Below are 16,583 nucleotides of genomic sequence, written 5' to 3'. Positions count from 1 at the left end.
ATGTTTCTTAAATGACACAATTGTACTCACCTCCACCACTACCTCTGGCAGCCATTCCAGACACTTACCACCCTCTATGTGAAAAAAATTGCCCCTCTGGACTCAATCTGTGGCATCAATCCGCATGATAAAAGCTTTTATAAATTTAAATATGAAATATAGAGATGCCAATTATATGATAAAATAGAAGGAAGAGAAATTAGTTAATTTAAAAATGGCTCATCCTCCAAAACACAATCATCTTAGTTTGTTTATATCTACTCCTCCATAAACAACTAATTCATCCATCATTAATCCTTTCAAATACAACTGGCTATGAATATTAGTCATTCATTAGAACAGCAGTAAGAAGTATTTGAAAGGCATTTATGGAGCAATAGTAGTGACCCTACTTCTGGAACAGGAGGCCTGGATTTAAATCCAATCTTCTCCAGAGGTGTGTAATGATATTTCTGAATAGGCTTTTTTTTAGGATTCCCTACAGTGTGGAAACAGGCCCTTCGGCCCAACCAGTCCACATCGATCCTCCGAAGAGTAACCCACCCAGACCCATTTCCCCGCTGACTAATGCACCTGACACTATGGGCAATTTAGCATGGCCAATTCACCTGACTTGCACATCTTTGGACTGTGGGAGGAAACCCACGCAGAGACGGGGAGAATGTACAAACTCCACACAGACAGTCGTCCGAGGCTGGAATCGAACCCGGGACCCTGGTGCTGTGAGGCACCATGCCATCCACAAATAGAATACAATGAGAAATATTTGTTAAGGAAAATCGTGTAACTTCGGTCAGTGGATCCATGGGAATCTGTTCCGTGGAATTTAACAGTAAATTCTGACAATTTTATGGAGTTGATATTTATGGAAATATGATCATGTGATCAGCCTCAGCCATTTTATGAATGCAGCAAGATTGTCCATTTTAGAAAGAAAGACAATTTAACCATGAAAATGGGGAAAATAATAGATTTTCTATGGGATTTCTCTTCATGCTTTCTCCCTGAGCCAAGCAACTGCAGGTTTTTTTTGTTTTGTTGCTGCATAATAAGCATGAAAAAATTAGAAAAACATGTGAGGTGCTTGCCTTAATATTATACAGATTATACAGCACAGAAATAAGCTAACCAGTTTAAGCTGTTATTTACACCAGAGTCCGCCCACTCAATTTACTTCACCTCAACCTTTCAGGATATCTTACTGTCAAATTTTACTCTCATCTCGACTCATTTCACTTCCTTTTGAAGGCCTTGAGCTGTTTGTCTCAATCACTTTCAGTCATAGCACGTTCTAACCACTCACTGCGGTAAGGGAGGGAACGAGGAAAGCCAAAAGCGTTAAAACAAACCTTTAGAAATAACAGGTTCTGTCAGACGTTGTTCACGGATTTGGTGACACATTTCAGGAAGCATCTCAACAGCTTGAAGATGTTGCACAGGAGATTTATCAGGATGAACGATGGACTTTATTCTTCTGTGGAATGTGGGCACTGCTGACAAGGTCTAGCTGCCCTTGAACTGAATGGCTTCTCAGACTATTTCAGAGGGCCAGTGAGAATTAAGTTTATCATCGTGTATACTCAACTACAGGGATACAGGAGTATGATGAAAGGCTTACAATATTGCCATTCACTGTGGCTTCTTTGATACAAAAGCTACCTCAGCACAAAATCTTAGGTAAAATGTAGAAAAATAAAGAAATAAGTTAAAAGTTTAACATTACAGTTCTTCCCAGTGTGACTACTCAGGTAGTTCTGCTATAACGTGAGTTTCGTCAATGCCAGTTGACTGTAACATGATTGACAATAAGGGACACTGTTTCTAAAGCGTGAACTTTTGAAATGTGCTGGTTGTAACGCGATTGCATCGCCAACACTTTTAACACGTGATATTTATATAGCGTGATTTTTATCTAGCACAAGAGCACAACTATCCCGCACAGCATAACTATCTGGTAGTAAATAAGAAATGAAGTGAAAAGTTCCAAATTACAGCCTTTTGTAGCCCATGGCCCTGCAGTCGTTCCACCTTGGGTTTCCCCATGACGGCTTGTTCTCTCTCCTGCGCTGGGCTTGACCTCTCAATTAGGTAGTAACAGTCTCGCTGCTGACCGCCATCTGGACTCATGAGCTGCCCCGCCACAGACCGCCAGAGTCCTGCTCTGGTGCCACTCCAGTCCCCCAGCTGCTTCCACATTGCTGCTGACCACTAGAGTTCTGCCCAGGCTCACCAACCACCTAGTGGCTGATTGCCAAAGTCTCTGCTCTGGGCCCCCAGCTGCTGCTGTTGCCTTCACTCCCTTCAGACGGTAATAAGAACAAACTTTAAGAAAGAAAGAAAAAAGTGAGAAAAGCAGAAAGAAGAGTGGTTGGTGTGGAACAGCTCAGGAAACCTACTCTACCGCCATCTTGGATCGGGGCCAACCACATGTAGACCAGACCAGGTAAGGACAACAGATTTCCTTTGTTTGAGAACTAGATTTTTTTTCTTAAACAACATACGATTTCATGGTTAACATTACTGAAACTAGCAGAATTTTTAAAAAAAATTAATTGAATTTAAACTCCGCAGGTTGCCATGGAGGATGTTTGGACGTTTGACCATATTACTAGTCCAGTGACATTACCCCTTCACTCACTCTCTCCCATGTCACCAGGATCGTGGTTATGTGTGCAGTTATCTGTATAGCCGTACGGAACTTCAGTTAGACCACATTTGGAATATTACACACAGTTCTGGTCTCCACACTATCAGATGGATGTAGAGGCTTTGGAGAGGGTACAGAAATGGGTTTGTCAGGATGTTGTCTGGCTGGAGGGTATTAGCTATGAGGAGAGATTGGACAAATTCAGTTTGTTTTTACTTGAACATCGAATGATGAGGGACAACCTGATGGAAATGTACAAAATTACGAGAGACGTGGATAGAATGGACAGTCAGAGTCTTTTTCCCAAGGTAGAAATGTCAATTGTTGTGGTTCTGTTCGCCGAGCTGGGAATTTGTGTTGCAGACATTTCGTCCCCTGTCTAGGTGACATCCTCAGTTCTTGAGAGCCTCCTGTGAAGCGCTTCTGTGATGTTTCCTCTGGCATTTATAGTGGTTTGTCTCTGCCGTTTCCGGTTGTCAGTTCCAGCTGTCCGTTGCAGTGGTCGGTATATTGGGTCCAGGTCGATGTGCTTATTGATTGAATCTGTGGATGAGTGCCATGCCTCTATGAATTCCCTGGCTGTTCTCTGTTTCGGCTTGTCCTATAATAGTAGTGTTGTCCCAGTCGAACTCATGTTGCTTGTCATCTGCGTGTGTGGCTACTAAGGATAGCTGGTCGTGTCGTTTCGTGGCTAGTTGGTGTTCACAAACCACTATAAATGCCGGAGGAAACATCACAGAAGCGCTTCACAGGAGGCTCCCAAGCACTGAGGATGTCACCTAGACAGGGGACGAAACGTCTGCAACACAAACTCCCAGCTCGGCGAACAGAACCACAACAATGAGCACCCGAGCTACAAATCTTCTCACAAACTTTGAAGAAATGTCAATTATAGGGGACATAGGTTTAAGGTAAAAAGGGGGATGTTTAAAGGAAATGTGAGAGGCAGGTTTTTTTTTACATGGAGGGTGGTAAGTGCCTGGAATGTGCTGCCTGAGGAAGTGGTGGAGGCAGATGTAATAGCAATGTTTAAGAGGCATCTCGACAGATATACAAATAAGCAGGGAAGAGACAGATACACACAGCATAGAGGCAAAAGGTTTTTAGTTTAGAAAGGCGTTATCTGTCAGGGCAGGCTTGGTGGGCTGAAAGCCGTGCCCCTGTGCTGTATTGTGCTTTGCTCTCTTTGTGGTGAGATTGGGAAAGTTGAGCTGATTCTCCTCAGAGCACAGAAAGGTAAGAGATGACTTAATCTGGCATTACGGGTGGGGAAGTGAGAGTAAATAGTTTCCTCTGGCAAATGGTGAGGAACCAACACCTGCAGATTTAAAATAATTGGTAGAGGAATTAGAACCGGAATGAGGTAGACGATTTTCACACAGAGGTTCTCAAAATTGCATTACCTGCAAGGGTGGTGAAAGTGGATTAAGTAGATATTCTCAAAAGCAATTACATGTGTAATTTAAGAGGCTTTTACAAGGTTTTAGTGTGAAAAGCTAATATGTAAGACTTAATGAGGGAGTCCTATGAAAGAGATGGTGTACGCACTATTTTGGTACTGTAAAATTCTTTGAATCTATCTTGACATTACAGTATAAATCACATCAATTGTGCACTGGTGGGGTTACTGACGGAATTGAATTAAGACTTTCACTATCCAAATTGTTTCAGCTTTAAGCATGTTATGTTCAATTAGCTCAATGGAAAGACAGAAATTATTAAAATGATATTAACTTTAATAGCTATGGTTTAATATCGGTCTTTAACAGAAACTGGTACTGACAGCAGCTTTTAACACAATAATGTTACAAGTTCTACCATGCTATGATCCCTCTCCAGGTGAGGGTCCCCATATTTGTTAAAATTCTGGATAGGGAATGACCCCTCCAGTGTTTAAGCTCTTGGTTGAGGAAGGATGAACTGACCCTTCTTCCTAATTCAACCTTTCTCTCTCTGATGACTTAATTTAAAAATAAGTCCTTCTCTTGGAAATAACTTTTCTCAATATAAATGCATTTATATTTGCAAAGGAGCCAAGTTGACTAGTATTTCTTCAGTTATAAAAAAATCATAGAATACCTACAATGCAGAAAGAGGGCACTCAGCCCATTGAGTCCCACACCAACACTCCAAAGGGCATCCCACCCACACCCAGCTTCTTCCAATACCCAATCCCTGGGACTGCACATTTCCCATGGCTAACCCACCTGGCTTGCAAATCCCTAGACACTATTGCCAAAGCACCTAACCTGCATATTCTTGAACTATGGTAGGAATCCAGAGGAAACTCACACAGACATGGGGAGAATATGCAAACTCCACACAGTCACCTGAGGGTGGGATTGAACCCAGGTCCCTGACGCTGTGAGGCAGCAGTGCTCACCACTGAGCCACCATGCCACCCTAAAAGGGTGAGTTCATTCGCTACTTAAGTTAATAAAACACGACGCATATACAGGTGTCTCCCTATATCCGTGCGTGATATGTACCAAGACCAACTCTGGATGCCCGAAACTGTGAATAGTAGCCAACCCTACCATTTAAATGGGTAATTTACCTCCCTGGCAGCCCCCTGGAATGTTCCATGGAATATTTTCGGGCAGGTAAACCGCGGATAACTGAAACTGTGGAAACCAAGTCCGCGGATACAGGGTTCTACTGTACAGAGATTAGAAATGTGAGTTTAGTTAAAAAGATATACAATTTCCAGGTTCTGTGAAAAATAGATGGTGGCTGTTAAGTTGGACAATACTGGTAACACTGATTTTGAGATTCTTGGCTTTGTAAATTGGTCAACAGGATTTTGCCCTGGTTCCTCTTCAATAATCACTTCTCTGGCTCACCTGGTTTCCAGCATTCACAGTGAGAGAAAACTTTTCTTTTCATGCAATGTAGGAGTATCTAATGCTTGCCTTTACAGTAAACTACTCCACTCCAGCACACTCTCAATCAGTAAGACACTGAAAGTAGGGCTGCAGAGAATTTTAATCTGTGTGCTTGGGCATTCCTGAGAAAGTACAAAGCAAACATGCCTTTCCAGTTGTTCACAGTTTTGAAAATAAACCACAAGTGTTCCTGCTGAGAGGGGCAATCAGTTTTTGCCTTGTATCATCTCTTCCATTAAAGTCTCTCTTTTTGATGTTTCCCTGGCACACAGGTCCACACAGATCCCAGTCAGCAAATTCTATTCGAGGATTTACACATTTGTTTAAAAGTTCAACATGTAACTCAGGGATATGACCCACTATTATGACACTCCCTTCCCTTGTGATGAATGAAATGATATTACAACAGGAGAAAACAATTAAATAGGAGGTCATGGTATGACAGTATTGTCATTGCATCGGTAATCCAGGTAATGCCTTGGGGCCCCAGGTTTACATCCACCCGGGCAGATGATGGAATTCAAATTCTACAAAAATCTGGAATTAAATCTAGTGATGATTGTGAAACCATTGTCAGTTTTCAAAAGAATTCCATTTCTGGTTCACTAATGCCTTCAGGAAATGAAAACTGCTATCCTCACACTGTCTGGCCATACAAGACTCCAGACGCATAACAAAACAGTAACCACTCTCTGAAATAGCAGAACAAGCCAGTCAGCTGTGTCAACTGCTAAAAAAAACACAAAACAAGTTATAAAACCAAATATCCCCCGGCACTGGAAGTGAAAATGGCTAACTCAGCACATTGACCCTACAAAGTCCTGTCTTCCCATAATCTGGTTATAATCTAGACTAGTCAAGCAACAGTCTGACATTGTATGATTCAGTGAGTATGGCAATGTCCTAGACAACACTACAGCTGGGACAGACCTAGGGTGAGGTGGTAGTCCAATGGCATATAGTCAGGAGGGACCTGGAAATCCTGAACATTGACACTGGACCCCATGAAATTTCATGGCATCAGGTCAAACATGTGCAACGAAACCTCCTGTTGCTTACCATGTACCGTGTCCCCTCTGCTTGTTGGCTGATGAATCAGTAATCTTCCATTTTGAACACCACTTGGAGGAAGCACTGAAGTGGTGAGAGTACTTCAATGTCCATCACTGGCTCGGCTGCACCAGTACTGACTGAGATGGTCAAGTCTGAAAGAACATCCCTGCTAGACTGGGTCTTCAGCTGGTGCTTAGAAAAACACATTTAGTCCTGTCCTCACTAATCTAGCTATCACGGATGCATCTATCCGTGAGAGTATAGGTAAGAGTGACCAGTGCACAGTCCTTGTGGAGACAAAGTCCCATCTTAACATTGAGGATACTCTCCAGCGTGTTGTGTGGCACCATCACTGTGCAAAATGGAACAGACTTTAAACAAATCTAGCAACAACTCTCACCATATAAATATAGTTGTTCCAAAAATAGTTTAGAAACAAGGAATCATGTTGTGAGTGACTCAACTCCTAACTCACCAAAGACAATCCACAGAGGATAAGTCAGGAGTGTGCTGGATTACTCCCCAGTTGCCTGGATGGGTGTAGCCCCAACGAAACTCAAGAAGCTTGACACCATCCAGGACAAAGCAGCCAACTTTATTGATAGCTAGTCCACAAATGTTCACTCTGTCCTGCACTGACACTCAGTGTGTACGAGCTACAAGATGCACTGCAGAAATTCACCAAAGCTTCTTCAAAAGCACCTTCCAAACTCGTGACCTCTACAATCTACAACCTCTACAAGGGCAGCATGTGGATGGGAACACACTATGTACAAGTTCCTCACTCAGCCACATGTCATCCAGATTTGGAAATATATGACGGTTCTTTCGGTGTCACTGAAACAAAATCTGGGAACTCCTTCTCTAACAGCGCAATATGGAATGCAACACAAGATGGATTCAAAAAAGTAACTCATCACCACCTTCCCAAGGAGGAGAAAGTGCGGACTGCAGATGCTGGAGCTGAGAGTCGAGAGTGTAGTGCTGGAAAAGCACAGCAGGTCAGCAGCATCCGAGGAGCAGGTGAATCGACGTTTTAGGTATAAGCCCTTTATCAGGAATGAGGCTTGTGGGTCGGGGCTGAGAGATAAATGGGACAGGGTGGGGTTGGGGGGAAGGTAGCTGAGAAAGCAATAGGTGGATGAAGGTGAGGGAGAAGGTGATAGGTCAGAGGGGGGAGTGATGGATGGATCTGAAAGGTCCAGTCCAAAGCCTCCAACTCGGCACAGCATTACCTCTCTGACCGATCACTTTCTCCCTCACCTTCATCCATGGCACGGGGCGGCATGGTGGCTCAGTGGTTAGCACTGCTGCCTCACACGCACCAGGGTCCCGGGTTCAATGCCAGCCTAGGGCAACTGTCTGTGTGGAGTTTGCACATTCTCCCCGTGTCTGGGTGGGTTTGCCTTCGGGTGCTCCGGTTTCCTCCCACAGTCCGAAGATGTGCAGGTCAGGTGAATTCGCCATGCTAAATTACTCACAATGCTAGGTGCACTAGTCAGAGGGAAATCGGTCTGGGTGGGTTACTCTTCGGAGTGTCGGTGTGGACTTGTTGGGCCAAAGGGCCTGTTTCCACATTGTAGGGAATCTAATCTAATCGAAACCTATCACTTTTCTGGTCACCTCCCCCCCAACCCTAACCCATCCCATTTATCTCTCAGCCCGACCCATAAGCCTCATTCCTGATGAGGAGCTTATGCCTGAAATGTCGATTTTCCTGCTCCTCGAATGCTGCCTGACCTGCTGTGCTTTTCCAACACCACACTCTCGACCCAACTTCTCAAGGGGCAGTTAGGATGGGCAATAATTTCTAGGATTGCCATCATAGCCGTAGCTCATTAATGAATTTTTAAAAATACATATATTCTCTAAATCCCTATATCCTTTGCACTTCAAAACTGACAAGAATAAATCTTTATCATAAAATGTTCAACTGTCTCTCAGCATCTGTAATATTTTAGTAGATAGAGTTCTCCTATACAATACTGTATAAAACAGCTACCACATTACCAAGAACGAGTAGGAAGAGAGATGAAATTTCAAATAAAAATGTCAAATAAAAATGCACATGACAAAAAACTGCACACTCATCTATATTTTCCCGGCTTTTCCCGCTGCTTGCTGCACGCAAGAAATATCTTTTGCAACTAAAGTTGACTGTGGCCAAGTGGAAAACGTTTGACCTGTATCGACCTTACCATGTGAACTCCACTTGCTAACACTGGTACTTTTCAGGCAAAAATCTTCTGCAACATGTTCTCCTGGGCTGCACTTAAAATCCATGCAAAAATAAAGCCTTTCATTTCTTCGATTCCATTCATTGATGTGAGATTTATGTATTTGCTCAAGGGTCACTCTCAATTGATTCAGTAACATAATGCTCCAGTTTGTCAAAATAAATTATATTCAGTTTCTGAATTTAGTCCCTTTTGTAACTGCAAGGCAATTCAGTTGCACTGAATCAATGCAATGTCATGACTTTGACAGCAAATTACTCTGACTAACATCAAAGCTGCTAGGCCAATCCATTTGGAAATTGGTAACAAAAGGGAAGTATTACAGATGCTGAAAGTCAGAAACAAAATTGGAAAAGGCTCTGAATCCTCATTAGGTCAGGCAGCATATATGGTGAGTCAAAAGTGTGGTGCTGGAAAAGCACAGCCGGTCAGGCAGCATCCGAGGAGCAGGAGAGCTGACGTTTCGAGCATAAGCTCTTCATCAGGGCATTACGCTTGGCTGTGCTTTTGCAGCACCACACGTTTTGACTCTGATCTCCAGCATCTGCAGTCCTCACTTTCCACCAAACACATACAGTGAGTTATCAGGCCACAAATTGGATCGCCCCATTATTTGGGGTGCAAGGTTGTTGATTTGCAATTTGTCTGCGTTAGTTCTGTTGAGGATATTGAGCAAGTAACCTTAGTTACCACCCAATAGTTTAGTGGCTGTCTGTATCAATGTTTTTCAATTATTTGAAGAGAAGCATGACAACAGTTGCATGTCCCTAATTTCCCCCAAGAAGGTGGGGGTGAGACTCTGTGCTGAGCAGCGAGTGGGGCATCAACGGCACACAGTACAGTCAAACCTTCTACTGTTAGAGCCAGTCCGTCCCTCTGAAAATGAAGCTGAGCAGATTGATAGCAGGCTACTGCTGAATGCTATTGCTGCAATTCTAAGTAAAAGAATTATGAAAGCCAGTGCAGAGAAAGGACTCTAGAGTTACAAATGTGATGTTGGGACTCTTAGTCTTGGAGGTGAAGAGGTAGAGAAATGCCCTAGTTGCACAGTAATGGGATGGGAGGAGGAGTTGGGGTCAGGGTGGAGATTGGTGGAATCAGGCAGTAGGTTCTCAGTCACCATTAAACAGGGAAGTTCGGAGTAGGTATTCAAGACGGTCAATTCCCTAAGTCTGAGCCAATGGTCCTCTGCTATAAAAAATCCTAATGTCTTCACACAGCTGGGTAGGGGCAGTGAATGCATGTTCACATGTGACCAGCAAACCACCTCATGCAGCCCAACACCATCAGCACTCCCTGTCACTCACATATTTTTCACAGTGGGATTTGAACCCAGGTCCCAGGATGTTAGTTGGGCTTCTGGATTATTAGTCCATGCAATAATGATACGAGGCTATCACCTCCCCATAGTGTTGTTCTGGATGCAATCACACAAGCTGATCATGTGCCTGTATAATTACTTTTGTGGAACTGAAGCATCTTGAGTGATGCTTGGTGGATTGAGGACAGCTGCAGCTCCTGATGTGTGCAATTTTACAGCAATGATTCTTGTCCATTGATTCGACTGCCAGCTACAATTATCGAAGACAGTGACAGCAGCACTCACTCTGCAATCCTAAATATGTGTGTGTGTGTGTCTATGTGTGTGTGAGTGTGTGAGAGAGGGTGTGTGTGTGTGTATGTGTGAGAGAATGTATGAGAGTGTGGGAGAATGTGTGAGAGAGAGTCCAAGTGTGAGAGTGTGTGTGTGAGAGAGAGTGTGTGTATGAGAGAGTGTGTGTATGTGTAAGAGTTGTGTGTGTATGTTATGTGTGAATGTGTGTGAGAAAGTGTGTGTGTGTGAGACAGTGAGTGAGCGTGTGTGGGTGTGAGAAGGAGTATGCATACGTGTGTGTGTGTGAGAGTGAGCATGTTGTGTGTGTGTGTGTGTGTGATAAAGAGTATGCGTATATGTGTGTGCGTGTGAGTGTGAGTGGGCTGTCGTGATCCCACTAACTGCCATCACAAGGCCCTTAAGCCAAGTCCACTGAATACTCTCCAGTTCCCATAGCAGCCGATTTCCCATTCATAAACAAATGATGATGAAGCGTGGCTATGGCAACAAGTTTGCCTGGATTTTACTGAGGTACCAATGGGGTTTATTTACAACGTAGCTCCTGAGGGTTTCCTCATTTACCTTTCCTCATTATCATTGCAACCAGAATAATTCTTTCACCTGCAGTATGCACGACAAAGCTCATTTTTGACCACCTTTTCCCTCTGACCCTTGTCCCTTCCACGAACAAGGAATTATATTTGCTCTGTATTGTCTGCGTTAGTAGCGGCTCTGAAGAACTCACTAGTTTTATTCTAGGGGGAATGTCAACACCTCTATTTATGTCACAGCTTTATCATGGAATGGTCTAAATTTCTGAATATTGCCGAGGATGAAAAGGAAATGCAGAACTGTCCAAAGTGCTCATCAAATGAATTGTTTAACTTTGGAGAATCGCTGATGCAGCACAATCTGCTAATTACCAACACCAGTGTTGCGATGCCTTATCATCATTTTGCAAGCAAAAGAGGCAGATATTTTGTGAGCAGTAAGATTACACAGATGGCAAGAAGGTAAATGGCCATAAAATCACTTTCTGGTTCCAATGATTAAGACCAAGCATGGAAATTGGCAAATTCCTTCCAAATGGTGTCATTGTATTGTATTGGCTTTATTGGCCAGGAAACTGAGACCACATCTACATGTCCCACCTTCAGCAATGAATTGGAATAACCCCCATTCATTTTGTGCTAAGATCATTGTACATGTACCTGAATAACTGGCTTGATGACACTCCATTACAGAAATTGCACCTGGTAGTGTGGCCGAGTGGTCTAAGGCGCTGGATTTAGACTCCAGTCTTGGTGGGCTGTGGGTTCGACTCCCACCGCTGCCATTCTTGTGAGTCGCAGGTTGCACTGCAGTGAGTTAAAGTTTGTGTTAAGCGTTGCTGCATTTAAGCTCAACGCAACATGCTGGATTGGCTTCTTGGAAACTTATCTTAGATACGGGAGAGCGCAGATTCTCCACCGGATCAGCATCTGTGTTGTTGTGCCCACATTCGCCTCCCACACGGAAACTGCCAGGCAGCTCCAATGCTGGGCAAGTTGTGTGGCTCCCTGTTTGGGATGGCACAATGGTTCAGTGGTTAGCACTGCTGCCTCAAAGCGCCAATGACCCGCCTTGGGCAACTGTCTGTGTGGAGTTTGCACATTCTCCCCGTGTCTGCGGCGGTTTCCTCCCACAGTCCAAAGATGTGCAGGTCAGGTGAATTGGCCATACTAAATTGCCCATAGTGTTAGGTGCCTTAGTCAGGGGTAAATGTAGGGGAATGGGTCTGGGTGGGTTACTCTTCGGAGGGTCTTGTTGGGCCGAAGGACCTGTTTCCACACTGTAGAGAATCTAAAAAAAACCCTATTGAGTATGGGCTGAATAGAGAAGGTTCTCTATTCACACTCATCCACAGATTCAATCAATAAGCACATCGACCTGGACCCAATATACCAACCACTGCAACGGACAGCTGGAACTGACAACCGGAAGCGGCAGATTCAAACCACTACAAATGCCGGAGGAAAGATCACAGAAGCGCTTCACAGGAGGGTCCCAAGCACTGAGGATGTCACCTAGACAGGGGACGAAACGTCTGCAACACAAATTCCCAGCTCGGCGAACAGAACCACAACAACGAGCACCCGAGCTACAAGTCTTCCCACAAACTTTGAAGAGAAGGTTTAGAGGGTAAGCTACAAGACCACATAAAAGAAACAAAAGAGAGAGTCTGAGAAGAATAGAAATTGTTGGAGAAACTCAGCAGGTCTGGCAGCATTTGTGGAGAGAAAGCAGAGTTAATGTTTCAGGTCCAGTTCTGGAAAAGGGTCACTGGACCCACAACATTATTGATAAGTAAGGTGGGGAAAGGAGGAGGGACCAAGGCTGGCAAGACTAGGATGAGTGGACACAGGTTAAAAATAAGGGTCTCCTATTTAAGGTGGACTCAAGCTGAATTCCGTTTCCAAAGATATTGTGGGTCTCCCTACACATGAAGGCAACTCACCATCACCTTCTTAAGGGCAATTATGGCTGGGCCAGCAATTACTGTCCAGCCAGCGATGACCATGCCCCACACGGGAGTTAAAAAAAAGTTCTCCCAGAAGGTTGTAAGGCCTCAGAAGTCTCTTCGCTAGCGAATGATAGAAGCAGGGTGGTTGAATATCTTTAAGACAGAGGTAGATAAATTCTTGATCAGCAAAGGTTATTGGGAACAGGTAGGAAAGTGGAGTTAAGGTACAGTCTGATCAGTCGTGATCTTTACTGTATTGTGGAGCAGTCTCAATGAACTGAGAGGCCTACTCCTGCCTCTATTACATACATTCAATAATTCGCATCAAACAGGAAATTTGCTCATGGAGATAGGGGACATAGTTGCAGTCAAAAATTGAAACTTTTCATCTGTCTTTACCAAGGAAGACAATGCTATCCAGGCCATGTGAAAGAGGGGGTAATTGATAAAGGTGTTAGATACAATGCTCAGGATCAGGTGAGGGATTTAACCCCTTGATTTTATTTACCCTTTGCCAGCATCTCAGGTAGTAATCGCAAGATTATTGCTTTCATGATTCTGCTTTCTAATTTAGCTCTGAAATTGTTCAAAATATTTCAGCAGAAACATCTTCCTCATCCTATCAGTGTCGTTGGTACCAAAGTGGATGACAATAATTGGATCCCCTCCCTCCCAAACTAAGATTCCTCCAGCACCACAGAAATGTTCTTAACCCTAGCATGAGGCAAGCAAAACTGCCTTTAGGATTCTTACTCCCAGCTGCCAAGAACATTATCTATTCCCCTAATACAGTTCCCTAACCACTCCCACATATGGTATGTCCTCCCTGATTTGAATGGCTCCCTGTAGATTTCTTGCCATTTTCAGTTTGCTCATTCTCAGTAGTGCCCATTTACAATGTGCAAGAACCTCATAATGGCAGCGACAATGGACAATGGCAGGGACCGTGCTCCTTGAGGACTACCCCTTGGGTCCCCATACCTGCCTCACTTGCAGACACACATCCTGTCCTTGATCACAGACCAGGTCTGAATGATCTAATCTAGGCAATGTGACTGCTTCCTGGAATAAAGTAACCAGGTAACATTCTCCTTCTAAGGTGGTACAATGTCTGCAGCTCAGATTCTAGCTCCTCATCTGGGACCTGGTGTTCCTTAAGCTGTAAATACTTGCTACAGTTGTGTTTGCCCAGATCATCACATGCTGCATGACCTGCCACCTGTATGACATTTCAGTTGTTATTAATTAATCACTCCAATATCCCTACTCTTTACACTTGACCATTCCCTACCTTTTGCACATTATTATAACCTTTCATGCACCAATATCAATCTATAGTTTGTGTTTAGGTCTGTAGTCTTCTTCCATTTTTCTTTAAAAAAATAGTTTCTTCAGTATAGACCAGCAAAGTGCTTACTTTCACTTTAAAGTCTGTGCACATCACATTGCAGTACCATGAACTACAGTCGTGTAACAGGTGAAACATACTCCAACACGATGTGCTGTTGATCATCTTAAAGGACGTTTTTACCCTCATTAAAATCAGTAGAAGGTAATTGATTTTTCGATAAATTGATAAACTTACTCAACTTGCAGCCGCACTTTACAAGATTTCAACAGAAAGTTGTGTATTGAGTATTGGGTCTGCGTTGAACTGTCAAATGGCTGAACTGTATTTAGTGCTATGAATTATTGCAGACATTAAGCATTGCGCCCAAGTAGAAAATCAGCAATTAACCAAATGATTCAGGGCTAGGATTGACTAAATTAAGCCCAGTAATGATTTTTTTTCTAGTTATTTTCTGGACAGTGAACACAATATTAAAAACATCTGTCAGAGAGATGGGTAGTCACAAATCTGCCACCATTGTTAGTACAGTCATTTTAAAGACCTCTACACAACTAATGGCTATTCTTGAGAAGTTGTGAACAGGTATTGGTTTATCGTGGAACAGCAATGATTAATGTACCTTGCAAGGTACTTACAGTAAATGTGAGAGTGTTACACTTTATCTACCTCCCTCTGTAAATGTTGACACTTTCCTGGGACTCCCTGAAAATTACCACACTGGTACCTGTGGAAAATTGACATGTGGAAAATTGCAGAGGTACGTCCTCTAGTTCAAAAAGCATGGCAAATCCAACCCGGTCAATTACCGCCCCCATCAGCCTACTCTCGATCATCAGTGAAGCGATGGGAGGTGTCAGTAACAGGGTTATCAAACAGCAACTGGTCAGCGAGAACCTGCTCAGTGACGCCCAGTTTGATTCGGCCAGGACCACTCAGCTCCGACCTCATTTTACAGGCTTGGTTCAAACATGGACAAAAAAAAGCAAAATTCCAGAGGTGGGAGTGACAGCCCTTTTCCCTAGGGTGGGGAAATTCAAAAGTAGGGGGCATATTTTTAAGGTGACAGGGGGAAGGTTTAAAAAGGACATGAGGGGAAGCTTTTTTTTTAAACAGAGGGTGGTTTGTATGTGGAATGAACTGTCAGAGAAAGTGGCCTATGGTTGCAACACTTGGAAGACGTTTGGATAAGTTCATGAGGGTTTGGAAGGAAATGGATCAAGTGCAGTCAGGTGGGACTATTTTGGCTTGGGAACATGGTGGGCCTAGAGTGGTTGGACCAAAGGGTCTATTTCTATACTGCACAACTCTGTGATTCCATGTAGCTACAGTCCTGGAGATCAGCTGTTGTTGTACAAGGCAGCTTGTACTTAAATGAGTTAAATGGAATCACCAGACATTGCATATAAAGGACTATTTTCAGGAGGAGCTAATCCACTCTATGTTTGCTAGCAGTTCTGTGAGAATATCTCAGTAGCATAAAAGTGCATTTAGTCTTAAACATAACCTGAGATCTTATCCTCAACATTCATATAACTCAGGTATAACATAAACTGGTATGAAGTTGGATTAGTGGTGCTGGAAGAGCACAGCAGTTCAGGCAGCATCTGAGGAGCAGTAAAATCGAGCTTCCGGGCAAAAGCCCTTCATCAGGAACGAAGGCAGAGAGCCACATGGTTGAAGAGCTTCAGGGCAGAGGAAATGACCTGGGAGTTGCAGTTGGAAAGGGACTGCCTGAGATTCTTGTAGAGAGAGGAGCCTGGCAGTTGCAGTGGGAGAGGGACAAGAATCTCAGGGAGTCCCTCTCCCACTGCAACTCCCAGGTCATTTCCTCTGCCCTGAAGCTCTTCAACCATGTGGCTCTCTGCCTTTATTCCTGATGAAGGGCTTTTGCCCGAAAGCTTGATTTTACTGCTCCTCGGATGCTGCCTGAACTGCTGTGCTCTTCCAGCACCACTAATCCAGATATCTGGTTTCTAGCATCTGCAGTCATTGTTTTTACCTGGTATGAAGTTGTACATAATAAACTTTTACAGCGTATCAAGAGTGAGCCTCTCTTCTGTTGAAGGGGCTATGTAGGCATCTTTTCCCACTTGGTATCAGTAATTTAGACTAATACTATTATTAGGAAACATTGGCAGCAGTGAAAGCATTGCAGATGGTTTGGATGGACCCAGCCGTAAAATGGTGACAAGGTTTTAAGATGGCAAAGACAGGTGGGATCTGAAGTTAGAAGATGGTGCACAGCAATGCAGTGAAATAATTCCACAAGAGACCAAAATCCCATCACCACATCACCCTTTATTTTAGACATGA

At 43.6% G+C, this 16,583-nt stretch overlaps 1 non-coding gene across 1 annotated transcript; it reads left to right on the top strand.

Moving 5' to 3' along the window:
• The first annotated feature begins 11,671 nt into the window (after positions 1-11,671).
• Positions 11,672-11,752, top strand: trnal-uag (transfer RNA leucine (anticodon UAG)). Its single transcript has one exon. It is a non-coding gene; the product is annotated as a tRNA-Leu (tRNA).
• The last annotated feature ends 4,831 nt before the right edge of the window (positions 11,753-16,583 follow it).

The sequence above is a fragment of the Chiloscyllium plagiosum genome, unplaced genomic scaffold (genome assembly GCF_037043375.1).
Source record: "Chiloscyllium plagiosum isolate Xiang-an unplaced genomic scaffold, Cpla_swu_hap1 HiC_scaffold_43, whole genome shotgun sequence".
NCBI lineage: Eukaryota > Metazoa > Chordata > Chondrichthyes > Orectolobiformes > Hemiscylliidae > Chiloscyllium > Chiloscyllium plagiosum.
The sequence above is the reverse complement of the archived record's forward strand: the minus strand, read 5'-3'. Positions and strand labels throughout refer to the sequence as shown.